Genomic DNA, 24,297 nt, shown 5'->3' on the forward strand with positions numbered 1-24,297 from the left:
GTTTTTCTCCCATTGGGCAGACAGATGTGCCCTCCCATTGCAGGCGAGGTCGATCTTCGTGTTTGCATTTTGGGAGAAGGAGTGAGGTGTGTGGGCCTGGATGGGGATCACCACCATCAGCAAGATCCCAGATCACAGATTTAGGGATATATCGGTTTAGCTGTGGCTGCCACCACAGAATGCCACCTACTGGGGACTTAAACAAAAGACACTGGTTTCTCACCGTTCTGGAGACTGGAAGTCCAACATCAAGGTATCGGCAGGGTTGGGTTTTCCAGAGGCCTCGCTCCGCCTTCTCTGTGTGGCTTCACATGGCCTTTCCTCTCGAAGAATGAGAGCTCTGGTGTCTCTTCCTCTTCGTGTAAGGACACCAGTCCTGGTCAACCAGGGCCCCATCTTTATGACCCCATTTAACTTTGATCACTCCCCTAAGGCCCCATCTCCAAATGCAGTCATGTCGGGAGTCCGGGCTTCAACGTACAGATTACAGGGGGACACAATTCAGTGCCTAACACGCGGGAATTTGTATTTTCAGCCTGTCGCCACCACAGCACAGAGCTCTCTACTTTTCTAAGTATCTTTACACCATGCCACCATCTCAGCACAGGCCCCAAGCCAGCATGCGTGGGCAAACTGAAATCGGGTTCTTTCCCGTTGGTCTAAGGAGAGGCAGATCCGGGCAAGAGCTAAATTCTCTAGCCCACTAGTCTGGCACCTTGAGGACCCCAGGGGGCCTTACTGACAGACACTGAGCCCAGGGTGAGAAGAGGTATTGGAAGGGTTGCTGGTTTCTCTATTCTCATGTTATAGCGAAGTGCGATTGACAATATTTGTTGTTTTGAGTAAGTCATCTGTGCACCAGACAGAAATTCAGGGGGAGGGAGTCTCTCTCCTTAAAAACCCCCTCACTTCTCTCCCGTCTCCTTTGTCCAGAGGTCATCTATACCCGTAAAAACCCACGGGCACGTAGGTTTCCTCTAGTGCTCACACCCCATGCCACACCTGCTGCTGCCACCTAGCTTATCCCCAGTCAGCCACTGTCATCAGCACAACTGACTTCACACCTTTGCACGGCTGCGTCGCGTTCCACAGTGAAGGTGACCCATGCTGATTTCACCCGGTCCCTGCTGGATGCTGGGGCTGCGCCCACATCTTTGTACCACACACACCTAGGAATGCGATGCTGTGCCCACGTGCCTTTTAGATGTTGGTGCATGAGGTTAGATCCTCAGTTGCAAGGTCGTCTGCACTTCTGTCGACGCTATGCACCAACTTGCCTTCTGACCTTTGTTAGTCTGACGGGCACACGTGGCCTCTCCTGGTTTGGGTTGGCCTAATGGCAGTTCTGATGCCGGGAAGACAACGTGATGGAAGGCCGTCTGTTCCCGCCTAGGAGGTGTGTATCTCTCACGGTGTAGGTGTCTGTGTGCCTGCAGTCACACACACACACACACACACACACACACACACACACACACACACACTGGACTTGGTTGGTCTCCAGGAAGGTCTGTCCCCGTGCTGGACAGTGGGCTGGCCCATTCCGGAAGAATTGGGGGCTCTGCTTGAAAGAGGACCTCCAGGGGCGTCATTTGTGCCATTGTGTCCGGCCGTCAGCAGGGGCTCTGCACTGGTGTGTGTGTGTGTGCCCGTGCGCATGTGTGGAGGGGATGCTCACAGTGTCTACTCCCAGGAAGGCAGAAGGACATGTAAACCGTGTGTGCATTTGCAGTGGGGAGTTCCTTCCCAGACCCGTCACAGAATCAGAGGGGGGCCGCAGCCCTAGCCGGTTTGGCCCAGTGGATAGAGCGTCGGCTTACAGACTGAAGGATCCCGGGTTCGATTACAGTCAAGGGCACGTGCCCCGTTCCAGGCTCAATCCCCAGTAGGGGGTGTGCAGGAGGCAGCCGATCAATGATTCTCTCTCATCATTGATGTTTCTATCTCTCTCTTCCTCTCCCTTCCTCTCTGAAATCAATAAAAATATATTAAAAAAATAAAAGAGTGGAGCTGCAGAGAGCACTGCGAGGCCCATTAGGGATATGGCTCCTCCTTCAAAGTGAGGAAAGCAGGGCACCGGGCCGCAGCCCCTGGAGTGTGAACAGGAGCGCGGAGATTTGTGGAGGCTCACAGCGCTGCGATGGTGCAGAGCGCTGTGCTGCCTGCCTGGAAATGGGAGAGGCCACTGGGAGCCATAATTTCTGATCCTGATGTTCCCGGAGTGGAGTTCGGACACAAAATATGGAGGAAACAGCTCCTTGTTGTTCCCAGGCGCCTCTTTAATCAGAAGCTGTTAACATGTGCACTTTGGACTTCCCTGATGGCGGTCTCGTTCTTCCATTTTTCTTATTCATTCATTTGAGTCACAAACATTGACCGAGCCCTACTCCATATTAGGAATGGAGGAGAGTCCTCTACGGAAACATCCACCTATGTGCCTGCTCACGCCCCACTGCTTTTCACAAAAGAGAGTAGCATCTACTTGAAGAAGCAGACTGTCGTATTCATTTCTGCATTTTTTTAATGATTGTTCAATGACTGACACACAGTAGGACTTCAAAGCCACTTGCACTGGAGCCTCCATCAGGCACACATTTAGTTAACTCCCCGGGTTGAGAATTTACCCTGCATCATAGGACACAGCTCCATTTATTTTCATCCGCTGGATGAACACTCAACCTGTTCATGTATTACAGGATGTGAACCTTGACAGGGACAGAAGTGAGTGAGTCTTCCTGGTGAGCAGGACCCGGGATTCTCGTCCCTGCATCTCCATTCCCCATCACTCCTGGTATGTCTTCTTAGGTTTGGCCAGTCCTCTGCAAAGAACGGCTCAAATGCCCCTACCTCGGCTTGAAGCCTTTCCTCTGGGCCCGTTCTTTGCCTGGCCCTGGGGGTCTCCACCTTCAGCGTGCCAGACCTAGAGTCAGGGATGTATATACCAAACTACTGTGCTCTGCAAGGAAAATAGAAAGGGCTGTCAGGGGACACTTAGACTGCATGACTGTGACTTAACTTGCTGACTTTAGAATCTCACATGTGAGACGTGACTCCATGGAACTGAATCAAAAGAGGAAGAAAAGAAATCATACCTTTCCTACCCTTGTGGGTCATTTGTTTCCAATTCATGGTAAGTTAAATTCACATAAACCTCTGCCTACAGCACATGGCTCTGGGGGTTAGCGTTGCACATTTATGTGTGTTGCTGAGGCATGGTAGGAATGGTCAGGACTGGAATCACAGAGGAGAGTAGCTTTTGAATTTAGTCTTGATCAGGAGGAATGGGCCAGAACAAAAAGGGGATGGGAGTTTAGTGCTAATAAAATAGTTCTAATGTTATAGTAATAATAACAGCTATTGTTTACTGGGTATTCATTATGTACCAACTGACACATTTACTTATTTAATCCACAAACAACCCTTTGAGGTAAAGCCCATTATACTATTACTAGAGGCCTGGTGCATGAAATGTGTGCATGGGTAGGGTCCCTAGGCCTGGCCGGCAATCAGGGCCAATCGGGGCCTTCCTTCCCCAGCTGCCAGCTGCTGGTGGAGGCCTTCCTTTGTTCCAGCCACCCCCTTCATTCCGCACCACCCCCTGGTGGTCAGCGCAGGTCATAGCGAGCGGTCGAACTCCTGGTCGGTCAAACTCCCGAGGGGACAATTTGCATATTAGCCTTTTATTATATAGGATATACATGAGGAAACTGAGGTCCAGGGAGGTGAAGTAAATATTGAAGCACAACTAGTAAGTGTCAGGATTGGAATGTAAGCAGCTCCAGAGCTCGTGATGTTAGCCCATTTCCAGAGGCAAGGATGGACTAAGTTGTGAGAATTTAAAGAGAACTGCAATAATGGTAGCTCTGATTTTAAAAACACACTTTTTTTTTTTAAAGGCTCTTGATATGTAGGACTGATAACCTTTCTTTCAGAGAGGGCATCTGTCTAGCAGGATGAACTAGCTTTCAGTAACAAACCAAAGCAGTCTATCAGCGATGGGAGCAGACAATGGGGGATGGACAAAGACAAAAATGGGGGATGCTGCCAAGAAAGTAATTTATTTGAGTAAAAAAATCACATTTTGCCCTAACCGGTTTGGCTCAGTGGATGGAGCGTCAGCCTGCGGACTCAAGGGTCCCAGGTTTGATTCCAGTCAAGGGCATGTACCTTGGTTGCAGGCACATCCCCAGTAGGGAGTGTGCAAGAGGCAGCTGATCGATGTTTCTCTCTCATCGATGTTTCTAACTCTCTATTCCTCTCCCTTCCTCTCTGTAAAAAATCAATAAAATATATTTTTAAAAAATCACATTTTCCCATCGCCAAAAAAGATACCATCGTTGTCTTTTGACTCAAGCATTTAGTTAGTTTATATATATATTTTTGGATTTCACAGTTTATTATGAGTTATAAGTATCATTTTAAAAACACTGATCCATTAAATCATGTAGAGATAAGTATGCAAAAAGTTTGCAAAACAAAACATACTTTAAACATGTTTAAGTATAGAGATTATCTGCAATTCCAAATTTTTCAGTCACTTCATTATGCTGTGGCAGCCAAGTAGTCCTTAACTTCAGTTGGAGTAAGCATCCTAAATCCAGCTTCACTGCAGAGTCCAATGCTATGTTACCTTCTGTCATCTGCCCTTCAAAGCCTTCCTTTAGGGTTACTATGGCTGTCTGAATGGCACCTTCAAGTTCTAGCTCTTCATTTTATCTTTTCTCAAGAAAAGTTTTTCCATTCACACAGTTCCTTCCCATTGCTGTGGCTTTCCAGGCAAAGTAAGCTCCTGTTGGATCTGACTGAAATAAATATGGTCACCCCTCATTCCAACCACAAATTAGTAAGGAAACTCCAAATGGATGAACACCACCCGACTGGGTATATTCTCGCATCACAGAAGCTACTCTCTGCACCAGCTGAGCTGTGGGAATGGGCTCTTGGTAAACAAGGTAATATTGCTGAGCTAGTCTCCGAGCTCTGTGCACAAGCGCTCTGTAATCTGGGCCCATGCCACTATATACCAAGCCTATGTGTTTGGTAATTGGCTGCACTTTGTGTACACTTCGCTCACCATACAGAATGGATTTCTGTTTCTTCTCTGTTGCTAATACCACACCATTTGCAGCTTTAATTCCCACTGAAGGGGCTCCTCCAGCTACAGCAGCCAAAGCATATTCAATCTGAACAAGTTTACCAGATGGCCTGAAAGTAGTCAACGAAAAGCGGTAACCACGCTCCGCCATCTTCACCCGGAGAGCTAGTTTATATTTAATGTGATGACTGACATATTAGTGATTTCATCTAACAGTTCCATCTAGCTAAGTTACTATGTGCTTTCTATTTATCATAACCATTGTATGTTGCTTTTTCTCTTATTTCTGAACTTTATAAATGCTTGTTTTTATTATTTCACATCTCCCTATATTAGTTTCATAGTTACAAATAACGTTGTTTTTTAGATTGCCATAGAAATTAAAACATGTATCTATGACTTGTTAAACTTCAATAAAAACTAGTATTTCTAAAAAAGACATACAACCCAATTTTTTGAATGGGCAAAAGGTTTGAATAGGCACTTCATGAAAAATCTCCAAATGGCCAATAAACATGAAAAGGAGTTCAATGTCACCAGTCATTAGGGAAATGCAAATGTAACCACAATAAATAGCGATATACACTCACCAGAATAACTATCATTTTAACTTGGAATATTTCATTTGATTTATCTTCCAGTTTACTAATTCTTTCTTTGAGTTATAAGTATCTTTTTTTTTTTTTTTACTGCATTTAGAATTTATTAAGTTCTAAATTCCAGTTATTGTATTTCTGAGTTCTAGAACTTCTCTATGACTCACTTTTTGTTGTTGTTTTCGTTAATCCTCACCCGGGGGATATTTTTTCCATTGATTTTTTAGAAGAGTAGAAGGGAGGGGAAGAGGCAGAGAGAAAGAAACGTCGATGTGAAAGAGCCACATCGATTGGCTGTCCCCTGAATGTGCCCCGATCAGGGCCGAGATCGAGCCTGCAACTGAGATATATGCCTTTGGCCAGAATCAAACCCATAACCCTTCAGTCCACAGGCAGACACACTAACCACTTAGCAAACTGGCTAGGGCTCTATGACTCCTTATTATAATTTGACAAACTTCTCAATCTTATCTTTCATTTCCTTGAGTATTTTAAGAAATTATTGAATATTTTAAGAAATTATTGAATTCTGATAACTTCACGACCATCTTCCATGGCTCTGTTTCGTGTCTGTTTCTTTTGTTTTTTATTATGTTGTCCCATCTCCTTATATTCCATGTTATTTTTTATTCTGTGCTGGATAATTTACATGAAAAATAAAAGTAGAGATTTTGAAGCTTAGGACGATGTTCTCTTCCTCCACAAGAGGATTTATGTGAGTTTCTGGGGCATAAGGAATGCCATTATCACCACAGGGATTTATTATTTTGAAGTAAGGCTTCAGTATCTGCAAGAGATGGTCAATTTCCAGTCTTCCTTTACCCTAAAAGTGCAGTCCTTTAGAGTCCCAATCTAAGCCTTTGGTGTTTTTTAGATCCTCCTCCTAGTCTGTGGCTTACACTTTGAGTCTGTGAAATTATCTGTTCAAGTGTCTCTGCCTCTATGGCATGGCAGGTGGCAGATGAATTAAATGGAGAGGAGACTGCAAGTCAACCTTCCCTCTTTAGACGTCCTTTCTCACCTAAATCTTGACCTTACAATTCTTCACTGCTGTTAACTTGCCATCAAACTTTTTAAGTTTTTTGTGTGTGCTTTGTCCAAGTTTTCTAGTAGGTGGCCAGTGCAAATGATCTACTCCACCATGACTGGGAGAAATCTCTAGGACAGCATACTGACCCAGGAGAGCTACCGACTTAGAAGGCAGATAGTGCCTGTGAGCTACAATGATCCCACAGGAGCTTAAATGTGGAAAAATCAGATTCTAATGGGTATTTGCCCCCTTTCTTCAAAAACAGCTTGGTCCTGCTTAACAATGCTACAAGATGACAGGTGAGGCAGAGAGCTTGTCTTGTGGGAGGCTAGATGACCCCATCGGAAATACTAGGGGGCATCGCTCGTGGAAAGTAGGAAGGTAGCTCAGTGACTGTGAAACACAATGCCTCCACAATTCCAACGCCATGCCTCCAAGTGAGTCTAACCATGGCTGTAATCTCCTATGGCTCACCTATAGGGCTCCTGGGCCTCACTGATGGACTGCTTCCCTCTGACTACAGGAGAGTGGCAGCAGCTGCCTCTTATTCCCGGAGCAGGGAGGCCAGCCTCATCGGCTCTCCTCAGACAGATGTTTCCCACAACTGGCCCCAACTGCCTCTAGAACCAAAGCAATAATTCAGATATTTTAGCCATAAACTTCCCTTTTGCTTCTGTTAAAAGCATATTTAGGGAAACTCTGGTATGTAATTGTCAAGTTGCTGTATTTTTTCATGCAGTCCTCAGAGCCGTCCAAAGCCAGAATTATCATCATCCCATTCCACTGGCCTGGAGACTGAGTTTCAGAGAGAGGAACCAACTTGCTGACTTTTCTCAGTTTGCAGGAGCTAGTTAGCTTCATTATTGTGTAAGCCACATGAGGGCTGGCAGGTATTTTGTCTGGTTGTCCATGTCTATGTTCGTCTGCTGTATCATAACCAATGCTTGTTGAATGAATGAATTAGTTAGTTAGTTAATGAAGTGGCACAACTGGAACTCGAAACCAGCTCTATTCATTCCAAATCGGTGTGTTCCTCACTACCATGGTGACCCATACCACAAGCAAAGAATAGTTGGCGACTCCTTCTGAGGCACTTTTATGAGGAAGTGAGGGATGTAATTAGCCCTTTAATGTGGGCATGAATTTCCTGTGGCTCCAGTTAAAATGCAGATTCTGATCAGCCGGTCTGGGTGGGGCCTGAGGTTCTGCACTACGAACCGGCTGGCAGGGGCTGTCCATGCCGCTGGCTCGTGGACCATGCTGTGAATATCCTGGGGCTAGGTCAGGCAGTGATGAGGGGACCTAGGGGTGAGGGATCTTACACGGGAGATGTCAGTCGAGAAGAGGTGATAAAGAGCTTTGACCTGAGGGCTTAAGTCCAAGTCCTGCCTCTGTCCTTTGTGTAGAATGCGGCCTATTGATGACTGCCCTGAGCCACAGTTGTTTTTATACAGCCTTATTTAAATGTTATTTACATACTATATCACTCACCTATTTAAAGTATACAATGCAATAGTTTTTGGTATATTCGCAGAGTTGTGCAACCATCACCACAATTAATTTTAGAACTTTTCATTACTTGGAAAGGAAACCCATTAACAGTCATTCCCCGTATCTCCCTCCCTCCCCACCCTGCAACCATGAATTCACTTTTTGTCTCTAAGGATTTGCCCTCCTATCTAATAAAAGAGTAATATGCAAATGGACTGTCACTCCAACAGACAAGATGGCTGCCCCCCTGTGGTCAAAGATGGCTGCCCCCATGTGGACACAAGATGGCTGCCACAAGATGGCCAGCAGGGGAGGGCAGTTAGGGGTGACCAGGCCAGCAGAGGAGGGAAGTTGGGGGTGACCAGGCCTGCAGGGAAGGGCAGTTGGGGGGGACCCAGGCCTGCAGGGGAAAGCAGTTCGGGGGGGACCAGGCCTGCAGGAGAGGGCAGTTGGGGGGACCAGGCCTGCAGGGGAGGGCAGTTAGGGGTGACCAGGCTGGCAGGGGAGAGCAGTTAAGGTTGACCAGGCTGGCAGGGGAGGGCAGTTAGGTGCAATCGGGCTGGCAGGGGAGCAGTTAGGCATCAATCAGGCTGGCAGGGGAGTGGTTAGGGGGTGATCAGACTGGCAGGCAGAAGCAGTTAGGGGCAATCAGGAAGGCAGGCAGGCAAGCAGTTGGGAGCCAGCAGTCCTGGATTGTGAGAGGAATGTCCAACTACCCGTTTAGGCCCTACTGGGATTGGGCCTAAATAGGCAGTCGGACATCCCTCGAGGGGTCCCAGATTGGAGAGGGTGCAGGCTGGGCTGAGGGACACACACCCCTGTGCATGAATTTTGTGCACCGGGCCTCTAGTTTCATATAAAAGAAATCACACAATATGTGGCCTTCTGTGACAGGCTTATTTCCCTTAGCATAATGTTTTCAAGGCTCATTCCTTTTCTTTACCAAGGTTTTATTTCTACAAATCACAGCTGATGAACACCAGCACCTTCACGCACGCAGACCATGCTCCAACTCGGGCATGGGGCACCAGTCTGTGAGGAGAGCTGCTTTCAGGGATGGGGGTGGCAGGACAGGTAGAAACCTGCAAAGTGCAGAGTACTGGGTGGAGAGGGGTCATGGCCCGGGGGCCTCAGCCAGAGCAGCCCAGCAGCCGCACTGTGTGCATTTGATCACCCGGCCCACTTCCAGGTTGCTTTTGGGAACTGGCAAATGCAGCCTGTTTCCACATTGGTGTCCCATGTTTGAGTGCATGAAAGCAGCGTAAGTTCTCATACCCCTGCCTTTTCCATTTTGAGACCAGGTTTTTGTCTGCCCAGCCTTCTTTAATACAATACAGGGTAGGGCACAAGTAGGTTTGCTATTGTTCGTATGGAAAAATAATACAATAATCCTAATATATAAAAACTCAGGGTCCGTAACGACCAACAGAAGGCTCTACTGAACACTGGAAGTTGGTCCTGCAGTCAGTGCTGGGTTGCTGTGGCGACCCAGCACTGACTGCCCAGGGGGCTGCAGATCAGGCCTGGAGAGAGGCCCAAAAAGAGAGGCAGGGTCTGATCCACAGCCTCCGTGGCAGCTGTTGATCAGCCATTGTGTCTCTTTTTCTCCGGGCTTTGCCAGCAGCCATGCCTCTGTTTCTCTCCGGGCCTCCGCAGGGGCTGCTGATCAGCCTGCCTCTCTGATCAGGCCCGAGATAGGCCCAGAGATGCTGACTGGCATAGAAACTGACCAATCAGAACCAAATCTGGGTGAACTGTGAGGAGCCAATGGTTGCCTAAGAGGCGGAGCTTTTGATGCTGACTGGCATAGAAACCTACCAATCAGAACCAAATTGGCTGGCAGGAGAGGGCAGTTGGGGGCAAGATCAGGCCAGCAGGGGAGGGCAGTTAGGGGCGATCAGGCAGGCAGGCAGAGAGGTTAGGGGCGATTGGGCAGGCAGGTAGAGGGGTTAGAGGCAATCAGGCAGGCAGGCAGAGGCAGTTAGGGGCAATCAGGCAGGCAGGCAGGTGAGCAGTTAGGAGTCAACGGTCCCAGATTGCGAGAGGGATGTCCGATTGGAGAGAGTGCAGGCTGGGCTGAGGGAACCCCCCTCCATGCACGAATTTCATGCACTGGGCCACTAGTTAATAAATAATAGTATTAGGGTAAACTCTGTTTCACATACTCAAACTGTAAATCTACTTTTGCCCACCCTGTATTCATATAGTTCTCTGCTTATGGCTTTCTGTTTGTAGAACAGGCAAAAAATCAGCAGGTTTTCAAGTTGTGGGTCCTGAAGATGGGCCCCAGAGATTCACTTTCTTTCCCTTATGAGGTTGTGTTTCAGCTTCTGTCATCTTTTGATCTAATTCATCCAGTATTGGCTTGGTCAACTCCCAGCCCACTGGGGGAGCTTTTTAGCTTCTTTTGACTTTAGGTATTTTTCTCCTTCACCAGGGTAGGGAAGTTTTCACCATTATTTATTCAAATTGGTTTTCTGTTCCTTTTTCGCTCTCTTCTCCTTCTGGGACCCCTATGATGCTAATGTTAGTATGCTTGATATTGTCCCAGAGGTCCCTTATGCTATCCTCATTTTTAAAATTCTTTCTTCTTTTTGATCTTCAATTGGGTGATTTCCACTATCCTCTTTTCCTGGTTGCTGGTCCATTCTTCTGCATCATCTGACCTGCTGTTGATTCCCTCCAGTATATTTTTCATTTAAGTTGTTATATTCTTCAGTTCTGACCAGTCCTTTTTGTAATTTCAATCTCTTTGTTGAAGTCCTCACTGAGTGTATCCACTTGTCTGCAGAGTTTGATAAGCATCTTTATAACTATTACTCTGAACTCTTTATCTAGTAGACAGCTTACCTTCATTTCATTTAGTTCTTTTTTCTGGGGTTTTGTCTTGTTTCTTTGTTTGAACATAGTCTTTTGTCTCTTCATTTTGTCTCTTTGTTTCTAGGTATTAGGTGGGTCAACTACATCTCCTGGTCTTGAAAAAGTGGCCTTATTTAGAAGGTGTCCTGTGTGGCCCAGTGGTGGAATCCCCCTTGTCACCAGAGCCAGATGCTCCAGAGGTGTTCCCTGGGTGGACTAGTGTGGCCTCCTATTGTGGACACACTGGCAGGCAAGGATGGTCCCTGGCCCACTGGCTGTGAGGCCTGGCCACAACTGCTTGTGGGCTCACTGGTGCGCAGGGCAGGCCTGTGGTGTAGCTGGCTGTGAGCCCAGCCACACTATTGCAGACACACTGCTGTGTGCTGGTGCCAGCTGAGATGTCCACCAGATGTGTCAGGGCAGGAGCTGCTTGGAGGGGTGACTGTCTGGGTGGGTCCTCAAGGAAATGCCAGGATGGGGTGAACAGTGTCAACAAGGTTAAGGTGCCTGCCAGGGTCAGACCAACTAGGTGGAGGAGAGTCAAGATAGGGGAAATAATGGTGCCCAACAGCAGAAAGTCCTAATAGATCCTTGTTCCTCTAGCACACACCCTAAAATTAGTCAGTGCATCACTTTCACGAATGACCAAGGTGATTTTATTTATTTTTTATTTTTTTATTGATTTGAGAGAGAGAAAGAGAGAGGAAAAGGGAGAGGGAGAGGGAGAGGGAGAGACAGAGAGAGGAGAGAGAGAGAATGAGAATCATCTATGGTTGTTCCACTTATGCATTCATAGGTTGATTCTTATATGTGGCCTGACTGGGTGTCAAACCTTCAACCTTGGCATGCTGGAAAGGCACTCTAACCAACCGAGCTACCTGGCCAGGGCTGACCCAGGTGCTTTTCAAACTGCTGTCTCTGTGCTGGGACTCAGAAAGAGTGCAGCCTGGGTTTCTTAGAGCCCTTTGGCTATCCCTGGTATAAGTCCCGCTGGTTTTCAAAGCCAGATGTTATAGGGGCTCCTCTTTCTAGTGCAGTTCCCCCAGGCTGGGCTTGGACCCCTCACTCTTCACGGACAACCTTGTAGTTGTGACATCCCTCCCACTTGTGAGTCACCCCCTGGGGAGTGGGGACAGGGTGGGTCCTGACTGGACTTAGTCTCTACCCCTCCTACCCATCTCAGTGTGGCTTTTTCTTCATATCCGTAGTTGTAGAAAATCTGTCCTGTGAGTCCTCAGGTTGTTCTCAGAGACAGCTGTTCTGGGTGAGCTCAGGATCTTCTTACTCAGCCATCTTGAGCTCGAAGCCAGGGGCCTTGCTCTGGAATGCCAATTTAGCCTGTCCATGAACAGTTGTTCCTTCTGGTTGGTGCCCTGCCTCACAAGAAATGTGTTTCTGGATTGCCGAGTTACTGCCCTCTGTCTTTTTACTGTTAATGATGTCATTTGCATAAAAAACTTAACTGTTGACTAAATATAGTACATCTATTTTTTTAATTTTCTTGTTGGGATTTTGGTGTCGTATCTAAGAAACCATTGCCATCAAAAGAGAAACCAATGCCTAATCCAAAGTCATGAAGATTTGCTTTCTGCTAAGAGTTATGGTTTTAGCTCTTACATTAAGGTCTGTGAGCCTCTGTGAGTTAATATTTGTATGTGCTGTTTTGTGGGGCTCAAAGCTTATTCTTTTGCATGTGGGTGTCCAGCTGTCAGCACCATTTGTTGAAAAGTCTTTCCTTTCCCCACTGAATTGTCTTGGAATCTTGTTGAAAATCAAGGGACCATACTTATGAGGATTCAGAGCATCAGATTTTTATCTTTGAACTCATGATAAAAATTAATGCCAGCGTCCTATTGCTATTCTGAGGGTTAAGTGGGATAATTCACGTGACGAGCTTCCTATACATGGCCTGGCACCTAGAAGGCACGCAGGCATCGGGCAAGGATGTGGTGATGAGGAAGACAGGGTGGGTGCAGGCGGCGGGCTGTTCTCTCCTGGGAGGAGTGCACTGCTCCGGAGCCACAGGCTGGAGGGAGGGGCTGTGGCGGGGGTGGGGGTGGGGGTAGGGGTGGGGGTAGGGGTGGGGGGCTTCACTCTTCCCAGCCCCACGCGTCCTTGCCATGCCAGCAGGACCTGGCCCATCATACCCAACCTGGCCAGCAGGCATGGAAAGAATGACTCGTCTTTTCGCGAAGATGGACGATGATCTCAGGTGAGGGGCAGGGGTTTGGAACAAAACGTCCTTGGTAACAAAAGCTTGGAGAAAACATGGCCCCAAACAGTGGTTTCCAGGGAGGCCCCTTCGCCCAGATTGTCTCACTGGGCCCCGTGGCCTGAGGAGCAGCTGCAGGAGGCATTTCTTCCCTCCAGAGCCTGGCTCATCCTCAGGCTTCTCGAATCCTTGGTGAAGTGTGTGAGGGCGCCCAGGCAGCTCAGGACCGCACTCACATTGCTCTGTGTGGGCTGGGGCTGAGGCTGAAACCGCCCCCCCCCCCCCGCCCCCCCACGCCCGCCCGGCTTTCTCAGCCATTTCCAGAGGCCTGGCGTTTCCACATTCTCTCTACCAGAATGCTCTGTGCGGCTGGATTCGATGGAGTGCCTCCATTGAATGGGGACCCATGTCCTCCCTCCCCCACCTCCTGGGGCAGAGTGTGCCACTTCCTTTCACAGGGTGACACCAGCCTCTGGCCTCAGGGAAGACCTGGATTCTAAGCTGCTTCTCATACTCTGGGAATCCTGCTTGCAGCGAGTTCTACTTCCTGTGCAAAGTCACATGCAAAATTAATTAGCTAGCGTCCTGGTGAATTATTCTCCCATCTGAGCTGCTGCTGCAGCCTCTGCCGTCCCATCAGGAGCAGGTTCTCGTCCCTCGAGGGCGGGCAGTGTCCTCTCAGAGGCTCCCCATTCTGCTACCCCTCCCGAGGCCCTTAAAACCTGGCTCTCTTCGTGACCACATGCAGACCCTCTCAGCGACCAGACATCACAGTGGTGGCACTGCTGGGCAAGTCTGAGTTAGTCCAACGCGGGGCTGATGAAGAGGAGCCCAGGTCCTCCCTCTGGGCAGCCCTCCGTGACCAGAGTCCCCACAACGCCGGCGCGGTGTGCCAGCCGGCCAGGACAGTGTGCCAGTCTGGCCTGTCACATCCTTTTTTTTCTTTTTTTTAATGTATTTTTTTTTTTTTTTTTTAATTTTAGAGAGGAAGGGAGAGGAAGAGAGAGATAGAAACATCAATGATGAGGGAGAATCATTGATCGGCTGCCTCCTGCACATTGATCGAGCCCGCAACCCAGGCATGTGCCCTTGGCCGGAATCGAACCTCGGACCCTTCAGTCTGCAGGCTGACACTCTATCCACTGAGCCAAACCAGCTAGGGCTGGCCTGTCACATCTTCTTCCAAGATGCAGTCCCCTGCAGCCCCTGCCACTCAGGGTCAGGTAGCCTCAGCCCTGCAGCCCCTGTGTCAGTGCCTCTTGGCTCTCTGTTGTCACTGCGGAATCGTACATCCCTGTGAGGCCGGGACTGGCTGTCCTGGTCGCTGCTGAGTGCTGGCAGCCGGTGAGGACTCCTGGGGCCTTGCTGATGACCACTGGCCAGTGTCAGGTGTGGCCCCTGGGGCCTGGCTCTTCCTGGGCATTCTGTCCCTCCCTCCGTCTGCTAGGGAGGGACTTTTGTAGCAACTTCCTCACCTGACTCCTTCCTCCAGGATAATATATGCAACACCTCCGCTGCCTCCCACTGGCCTAACTCCATCCCAGGGAACTGGTCCTGCCCACTCGTCCACTTGGCCTGTCCCCCCTCCTCTGTGGGTGCCGTACCTGCCCACTGCCCTTCCCTGCCCTTTCAGGAGGAGGCTCCGGAGCAAACAGCCTGGGCCGTGGTCCCTGGACGGCCCTGGTGGCTTGGGCTGTACCTGAGGGGAAGGGCGCTGTGCAGAGGCAGCAAGGGCGGACGCTGGGCTGGGCACTCACCCCCACGGGCCTCAATGTCCTCAAGGGTGCGGACATGGTCGTTGTCTACAGTGGATACTGTGGACGGGGGGAGAGCGGGATCCCTGCTTGTGCCTGGCCTTTTAGGAGAGCCCACGGGGGCTGGCCATCATGTCGCCCTGGCACCTGTGAGGGACATGGCTGTCTGCCCACTGTCCCTGGAGCTGCTGGGGGACAGGCGTGCTCACTGTGGGAGCTACTGGGAAAGAAAGGACTGAATCGATGAATATGGGATCGTGGTTTGGGGGATAGGTGGAGGGAAAGGATGGCTTCTCCCCACATGTTCTTGCATCCAACTCGGCTTCTTGAAGCAAAAATAGCAGCTGAGCCTGTTTTTTTCAGCTTCTCATTTTCCTTCAAAACAGAGCTGCATTTCATCAAAACCTCTAAATATTTATTTTAACATTCCTCCTATAATTTAAAATTATTTGCTGTATTCTAAGGGATGTTTCATGTTTCCTGTTGGGCAATCGCTCTTTATCTCCACTGTGCAACCAGCAGTCTCCATACCTTGTCATGAGCAGTGGGGGGCAAAGCTGCATCCCCCAAAGCTGGGGCGTCCCCTTTGCACGCGGGAGCTCCAAGGGTCACGACTGGATGGCAGAGGCGAGGCCTCCTCTGGTCTCCTCGGGCAGCCTGTGCGGGGAGGACGAGTAGGTTCCGGTTCTACCACGGCCGAGTGGCCTGGGGAAACCTGCTTTGCCTCTTTTTATTTTTCCCCCAAAAAATTTTACGAGAGAGAGAGATAAAGATAGATAGATAGAGAGAGAGAGAGAGAAACACCCAGGCGAGACAGCTGCCTCTTGTATGCACCCCAACTGAGAATTGAACCCGCAACCCTTTGGTGCACAGGCCGACACTCCAACCAACTGAGCCACACCAGCCAGGGTCCTGCTTTCCCTCCGGCAAGTCATTTTCTTCAAGTGCCCACTCCTGGGGTTTCCCACATCCCATCCCATGTGGTGACTGTACGTGTGCAGCATCCAAATGCCTTGCAAACCGTAGAAAGGGACCGGCTTCCTGATCTTTCGAGTACCGTGGTTGTGGCCAGCGGAGAACGGCCAGGCACTAGCTCGTCGCCTCTAACACTCTCTCTTTTAAGCAAAGAAGCAGCACATCTCAGGCCCAGAGGCTATGGTGGGCAAGAGGATCTAACTAGAATTTAAGGATTTAAAAAATGATTTTTTTTTTTTTAGGGTGTGAAGCCCGCTGCCTGGCCAGCCTCCGGTTCCTGGGCCCTGGGCCATCCCCACCAGTGGCCCGCGGGACACAGGGAACCCCCGCCTGGCAGGGGCAGTAGGGAGCCCAGGAAATATAAAAACGTTTGCTGATTCAGTTTAAAGTTCAATGCTGAAGGTACAATGATTTATTTTTGCAGAGTTAACATAAATTCAAATTTTGGTGGCACAGTAAAAACAATATTTTTGCTGAATTGGGACATCTCTGAGGCAGAAATATGCTTGGAATCAATGCTGCCCCACAAGCAATAACTGCATCAGAATATTCTCCCAATCACAATAGAAGCTGAGGTTGTCCAAACGTAAAACTATTAAGTAGAGAAACGAGACCACAGATCTGTGTGATGAAGCCCACATGGCGTTAAGGAGCAGAAGCAGCCTAAGCCGGCAGTCTCTGCTCTCTCCCTGGGCTGTCTGCCCTCCGTGGGTCCAGAAGGGTTCGAGCCTGTGGCCTACAATGGCTTTGAATTGCTTTGCGAACGGGTCCTTACGTTTTGTTTGCATTTTGTTCAAAATTTACTGGAAACTTCAAGTTTTTCCGTGAATGCTGTACTAGAAAAATGCAGTTCCTGAAACTTTTGATGAAGCGCTTCAAGGGAAGATGCCGAAACGCTGCCCTACCAGAGCCGGGGAGGGGCAGAGGCTGGCACCGGGGGCCGGCTCCCCGGGCAGTGCCACCGTCTTGCTCTGGAATGACCTGGGCTTGAAGAATCTTCTGATGAAGTTCACATTTTTTAATTGGATACATTTTCTAGTATATTCTCTACTCAAATGGAATGTAGCCGAGACAGCCCAAGATTTTGAAACATTTCAAAAGAATCCCAAGTTGATGAGTTTTGGCTTGTGGAATATTTGTTGATGAGACGTCCTCTGAATGGAGACAGACAGACAGCACCTGCTCAGATATCCAGGCGGCCACAGTCACAGGAGCCCACGTGGGAAATCAGAACGGAGAAAACCCTCCATTTCAGTCCCATCTCCTCCGAGCTCCCCAGGTCTCATCGGCACTGCACACTGCCGACAAGAAGAGCAGCTTCTCACCCTGGCTGGGTGGCTGGGTTGGTTGGGTGCCCTCCTGTGTGTGGAGGGGTTGCCAGTTCGATTCCCGCCCGGGGTCCATGCCTGGGTTGTGGGTGGGTGAGGGGCATGGGGAAGGCGGCCGATGGGTTGGTGTTTCGCTCTCACATTGATATTTCTTTCTCTTTCTCTTCCTCTCCTGTCCTTTCTCTCTAAGCATCAATAAACTATTCTTTAAAAAATTAATAAAAAGGGAAGTATGCAAGGCTACTTATTCGTGTCCAGAACTTAAAAAAAAGAGTATTTTCTCAATAAAATATTACACTTTACACAATCAGCCAAAGGTTTCAACATCTTTGAATTTACCAATGACAAAGTTCAACATTGAAGAAGAGTGAGAATAATTTATGAAAAAGAAAACTAATAATTAATGAAAGCAAATTCTTTAAAAAATACCGGTGACATAGTGTTAGAGGCAGATATGCTTGCATAATTTATTTTTGATAATAGTTTAAATAGACCTATTTTATAGGTCCACCAATAAAGAAAATAAAAATGTCGGACAATAAATAGTTATTTCCAAAAGTGTATATTTTAAAACTTATTTTTATTTTTTAAAATGTATTTTTATAGACTTCAAAGAGAGGAAGGGAGAGGGAGAGATAGAAACTTCAACGATGAGCGAGAACCACTGATCAACTGCCTCCTGCACACCCCCTACTAGGGATTGAGCCTGCAACCCAGGCATATGCCCTGACTGAGAATCAACAGTTCATGGGTCAACACTCAACCACCGAGCCACACCAGCAGGGCTTAAACTTGTTTTAAGTGCCACCTGTTACTCTCCCACGGGTCTTGGTTTGCTTGAAAAGTTATATTGTCACCCTGGTTGCATAACATCCCATCTGTGGCATTACTCTTTTATTCCCTTTGTTTTCCTTGCTCCTTAAAGATACACAGATATCTTACTCATTTTTGTTCATTATTTACATAATCCAAATGTCCAACAAATACTTAGTGCCTACTCTATGCCAGATATTGTAACTCTGTAAACCCAGAAAGTAGCAAGGTTTTAGCAATGTAAGGTTCTTTAAAGTTGGATGGAAGGATGGGTGCATGGAAGGATGGGTGGATGGATGGGTGAATGGATGGCTGACTGATCCTGGGTGTGTGCATCGATGGATGAGTGCACGGTGGATGGATGAGAGTGGATTAAATGTAGTAATTAATGAGGGCATCACTGATACTTTAATGGTGAGTTTTCTCCTTTTCTAAGTCTGAAGCATGTACTCCTGGTTCATTACAATACAATCTCATGGTTGGCTAGCTCATTTCACATTGTTTTGTGACTCTGTGAGCCCCTGTTCATCAGAGAAAGTAGGTGAGAAACCAAGAGTGTGTCAATATAAACCTCCCAAACCCTCGCTAGGAAGCAGATGGACTTGGGTTTCTGAATGATGGTCTGTGGGATCCTTTGTGAATGGACAGGGCACTTGCCCGGTGGAGGCCAGGGCTGGCCAGGGGCCCTTTCAGTGAGACAGGATCACGATCTACACCAAATGCTGCTTCCAGATTGACTATGAGCAGATAGCAGGCAGCGGAGACCCACCACACTCGTGGACGAGAACCTTGCCTCACACAGCATCTTTTACCCAATCTGGGACCCATGCCCACCTACTGAATACCTCCCCCAACAGGCCGCCCATTGCTTGTGCATATAGAACACACCTCCGCCTGCCCTGGGCTCCCCCAGCCCTTGGCTCACACTGCCCCAGGTGACCATGACTCATCTTACTAGTATTCATCCAGGTCCCCATGAGCTTGGTGTCCCCTGATGCTTAGCGAAGGTAATTGAATGAGGGTGTTGCTGCAGGATCGGCTTCCTCTCCTATTTACCATTTCAGTGAGGCCCTCGCTCAGGAGTCCCACGTTCAGAAGCTTTGGCAATCCAGGCCTTTGAGCTGTGTAACCAAGTCAAATCCCAACTTCTCAGTCCCTGGAGTTTTAGGAGGAAACAATTGGTCAGAACACTGATGATTCTGAGCACTCGCTGTGCCGGCACTGGGCCCAGTGCTCTGTGCACATTAGCTCTGTAACCCACACAGAGCCCAGAGGGGGGCTGCCAGCACTCGCCATTTCTAGTTGGGGGAACTGAGGCACAGAGAGGTGAGGAAGCTGACCAAGGTCCCACAGCTGGTGTAACGGCACAGGCAGGATCATAACAGACGGGCTGGCCCCACAGCCTGCATTTGTTCTTTCTTCCTGCATTTTATTATGAAAAACTTCAAACACACAGAAAAGTTAAAATAAATTTACAGCAAATAGCCACCTACTTACCCACCACCAGATTCCATCATTAACAGAGAACTGCAATCACTTTATCATGTCTAGCCATCTCTCCATCTTTCTATTCATCAGCAAATCCATCTTATTTTTGTATGCATTTCAAAAAAAACAATTACCTTCACCCCTAAACACTTGAGCCAACATTTCATCAACTACAGTTCAATATTTGTTTATGGTTTTAAGTAAAATTCCCGTGCAATGAAATGCACAAACCTTGGGTGTACTATTCTCCGAATTTTGACAGAAGCAAGCACCCATGAAATGCCTTCCGTGTGTGACCTGGAACTTTCCCGTCACCCAGGAAAGTCCCCTCATTTACAGTCAACCCCTGCTTCCCCGCCCCCACTGAGACGACCACTGTCCGGGTTTTTTTCATCATAGGTTAGTTTTGCCTGTTCCAGAACCTCATGTAAATTAGAGTCTGCATTTCTAATCACTAGTGTATGCTACCACTTGAATGAGGGGTGTTTCAAGGGCTAGCTTTGTGGGACTGGTAGAATTTCTCTGTGTATCAGCCAGGGTTCTCCAGAGAAACAGAACCAATAGGATATCTATCATCTAGCTCATCTCATCTCATCTCATCTCATCTCATCTCATCTCATCTCATCTCCCATCTAACATTCATCTATCTATCTATCTATCTATCTATCTATCTATCTATCTATCTTTCTATCATCTGAGAGATATTTTCATTTGAAGGATGTTGGGGCTAGCAAGTCTGAAATCTGAAGGGCAGGTCGACCGGCTGGCAACTGGCAGGATTCACAGTCCTGAGACGGAACTTCTTCTTTGGAAAATCTTGTGTGTTTTTTTCTCATAAGAACTTCAACCGGTTGAATGAGGCCCACTCACCTATAACCTCCCTTCCTCAGAGCCAGCGGACGGTAGATGCTGACCACATCTACTGAATACCTTCCCAGCAACATCAAGACTGGTGGCTGACCAGACAACTGGGCACCAGAGCCTCTCCAAGTTGGCACATGATTAGCAGTCACACGGTGTAATGCTTCCGAGTTGAAACCTCTAGCCCTGGCCCTGCCTGAGAATGTGGGAAGGTGGTTCCCAGCAGGAGGAAGGTCCCCCCAGAGACCTAACTGGAAGGGAAGAGCCATGGCCCTGGCTGCGAGGCTCGGCAGTCATTGGAGGGAGCCGTGCTGGGCCGGAGCCAGGCGGCGTGGAGGTGGTGGAGGTGGTGGAGGTGGAGGTGGTGGTGGAGGTGGTGGAGGTGGTGGTGGAGGTGGTGGTGGTGGTGGAGGTGGTGGTGGTGGTGGTGGTGGTGGAGGTGGTGGTGGTGGTGGAGGTGGTGGAGGTGGTGGAGATGGATGTGGTGGAGGTGGAGGTGGTGGAGGTGGTGGAGGCGGTGGAGGCGGTGGTGGTGGTGGAGGTGGAGGTGGTGGTGGTGGAGGTGGTGGAGGTGGTGGTGGTGGTGGAGGTGGTGGAGGTGGTGGAGGTGGAGGTGGAGGTGGTGGAGGTGGTGGAGGCGGTGAAGGCGGTGGTGGTGGTGGAGGTGGAGGTGGTGGTGGTGGAGGTGGTGGAGGTGGTGGAGGTGGTGGTGGTGGAGGTGGTGGTGGTGGTGGAGGTGGTGGTGGTGGTGGAGGTGGTGGAGGTGGTGGAGGTGGAGGTGGAGGTGGTGGAGGCGGTGGAGGCGGTGGTGGCGGTGGAGGTGGTGGAGGTGGTGGTGGTGGTGGTGGAGGTGGTGGAGGTGGTGGTGGTGGAGGTGGAGGTGGTGGTGGTGGAGGTGGTGGAGGTGGTGGAGGTGGTGGTGGTGGAGGTGGTGGTGGTGGTGGTGGTGGAGGTGGAGGTGGTGGAGGTGGTGAAGGTGGTGGAGGTGGTGGTGGTGGTGGAGGCGGTGGAGGCGGTGGTGGTGGTGGAGGTGGTGGAGGTGGTGGTGGTGGTGGTGGAGGTGGAGGTGGTGGAGGTGGTGGAGGTGGTGGTGGTGGTGGTGGAGGTGGAGGTGGTGGAGGTGGTGAAGGCGGTGGAGGCGGTGGAGGCGGTGGAGGCGGTGGTGGTGGTGGAGGTGGAGGTGGTGGAGGTGGTGGTGGTGGGGGGGTCTGTGCCTCCTTCCTCAGCCCCGCCGTGAGTGCAGCTGTTGTGTAACAAAAGGGATTCTTTGCGCCGCTCTCCAGGATGACTCGCTCCTCCCAATAGATGATCTGATTGTGTTTTAATGAGAATAATATTTGCTTGGAGGAAGGATGACCCAGCCACGTTTTTATGTCAGCCAGATGTCTTCAACTATTTACCCCCTCCCAACATTGGGGTTCTGGCAAAACCTGCACTGACGTTCGGTCCCAAAGATCCTCTCCCTGGGCCCCACCTCTCCCAGCCACCCTTTAAGTGTTTCCAGGGAATGTACGCCATGTGTAGCTAATTCATTGACACGTTGCTCATCAAAATATAGACTTTTGTGAGAACTCATTGGCGCCTGGGTAGCATTTTAAATCTTTTTTATAAGCCTCTTACTGAGCCTGTTGTTTTGAGCCAAGTGTTAACAGAACCTCAACTTCAAAAGCCTGACGTTTGGTCCGAAACTCAGTAGCTCTGGTGTTTGAGCGGGCACTGAACTTGGCCGCACATTTCGAGTGATTTTAGGCTGAGCAAAGCCAGGCAAGGCGGTTGGGAAAGCCTAGACGCTAGGCAAAGTTATTAACTGTTTTTCCCCCCTTTATCTTTTTCAGGTTGACAACAGGCTTTGAGCAGGAAATCCAGGGCCCACTGCTGTGACAGGTAGGACTAATGTCACTTGCTCCTCTGTTGGTCGGGTGTGGCTATGTTGCCTTGCACGGGGTCTTGAGGAGTCTAGGTAACTTCTTTTTTTATAGCCTTTTTTTCTTCTGCCAAAAAGTGGGATATAGAGCAGTAATTTTGTCTGTTTCTTTACTCTAGAACTTCATTCAATCTTCATTCACTTCTTCATTAATTTTGTTGAACACCTATCATGTGACAAGCACCATAATAAGGGCTGGGCATCAGCGATCAGCGTAAGGCATTATATGTGTCCTGCTAGAGCTGACACACACGTGGGGGAGACAGGTGACTAACAGGGAAACAGCTAAATGAAACTGTGATTGCAACTTGTGATGAAGGGAAAGACCCAAGTATGACAAGACCGGAGGCTCCTCTGGCAGGTGGTGGGAAGACTGAAGTCTGAAGCTTGAGAAAGAAGGTGTGGGGAGGGGAGAAAGGAAGAGCATTCTGGGTGGGGAACAGAGTGCGCAGGATCCCTGAGTCTCTGAAGGAATGGGTATGTTCAAGAACCAGGAAACTGACAAAAAGGAGGAGGCAGACCAGGTCACGCTCGGCTCAAGAGGCAACAGAAAGGAGTTTGCATTTTACCCAAAGAGTAATGAGAAGATATTGACACGTCTGCAGAGGGATTTGGTCCCATTTTTGTTGTTGTTTAAGTCAGGTGTGTTGAGATATAATCCACATCAGTAGAATCCACCCTTTTGCCATGCTGTTTTGAGTTTCGACAAATGCATACAGTTGTGTATCCAGCATCACAATGAGGATCCAGAGGGTTGCATCACACCCCCCCACCCCCTGCCGCTAACTCCCTTGTGGCCTGTGTAGTCAACCGCTTTCCATCCGCCAGCCCCTAGCAGCCCTCATCTGATTTCTGTCACAGCGATTAGTTTTGCCTTTTCCAGAACGTCATCAAAATGGAATGATCCAGAATGCAACCCTCTGAGTCTGTCTTCCTTCACTTGTCACAGTGCATCAGACGGTCGGGCTGTTGCAGGCATCAATAGTTTGCTCCTTTGATCACTGAGTGGTAGTCCGCGATTCAGACGCCCGAACATTGGCTTATCCAGCCACCTGCTGAAGGATGTCTGGGCAGGTTCCAGTTCTTGGCAGCCGCGTATAGAGCTGCTCTGAGCTTTGTGCTCAGACCGATGTTACTGCTCCTCTCTCCCACTCCTTGCCAATGCTCCATTCATACTTGCAGGCGGTGCTGGGCTGTACAGTAAGAGTATAGTTAGTGTCATAAGAAACTGCTGAACCGTTTTTTGAAAGAGGTTGCACCATGAGGCATGCCCACTGTGACGCCCACAGCCTCGCGAGCTCGGTCTCTTCATTGTCTCTGTTCTCGGCCATCCTGTCGGGCCATCCTGTGCGGTGGCTCCTCCCTGGGACTTCTGCCAAAGAATGGGATGCAGAGAAGTAATTTTGCATTTGTGTTTCCCTCACGACTGATGTATGGAGCATCTTTCCGTGGGCTTCCACTGTTGCTTTTAAAAGGAATTTGTGTTGGGTGTGGTGGATGGAGCCCCAGGCAGGGGACAGAGGTCTGAGTCCTGGTTTTCGCTCAGCTGCTAACCTGCTGTGTGATGTCGGGCAAGTCCCCTCCCCTCTCCCCACCTCATTCCCTGCAACTGTCCTGGGGATGACAACGCGTCACGAGCTGTTGTGAGGACGGAGGCCAAGGCAAGAGGTGGGAAAGAGCCACAGTTTCCTGCTCGTTCCATGGTTGTTGTTAAGATTCCTTGTCATGCCATCGCTCTCCTGCTTCGTTTCCATCCGCACCCCTGCACAGTAATCATGATGGAATCAATAACCAAGACGTGGTTAACCTAGTGCAGTACTTTTAAGTTAGCTGCTCCCTCTCACATGCCCGCCTATTCTATTTCTGAGGAA

The 24,297-nt window shown here is 49.2% G+C and overlaps 2 pseudogenes across 2 annotated transcripts; both read right to left on the reverse strand.

The window, feature by feature from the left end:
* Positions 1-4,542: 4,542 nt before the first annotated feature.
* On the reverse strand, positions 4,543-5,255 carry LOC307116033 (proteasome subunit alpha type-2-like; annotated as a pseudogene). Its single transcript has one exon. The product of its transcript is annotated as a proteasome subunit alpha type-2-like (transcript).
* A 4,087-nt stretch (positions 5,256-9,342) lies between these two features.
* On the reverse strand, positions 9,343-15,197 carry LOC307092485 (protein BUD31 homolog; annotated as a pseudogene). The gene is made up of 4 exons: positions 15,185-15,197; positions 14,983-15,097; positions 10,411-10,640; positions 9,343-9,546 (listed from the first exon to the last, which is right to left on the reverse strand). The product of its transcript is annotated as a protein BUD31 homolog (transcript).
* Between the last annotated feature and the right edge of the window lie 9,100 nt (positions 15,198-24,297).

The sequence above is a fragment of the Cnephaeus nilssonii genome, assembly GCF_951640355.1.
Source record: "Cnephaeus nilssonii genome assembly, chromosome: 20".
NCBI classification, from domain to species: domain Eukaryota; kingdom Metazoa; phylum Chordata; class Mammalia; order Chiroptera; family Vespertilionidae; genus Cnephaeus; species Cnephaeus nilssonii.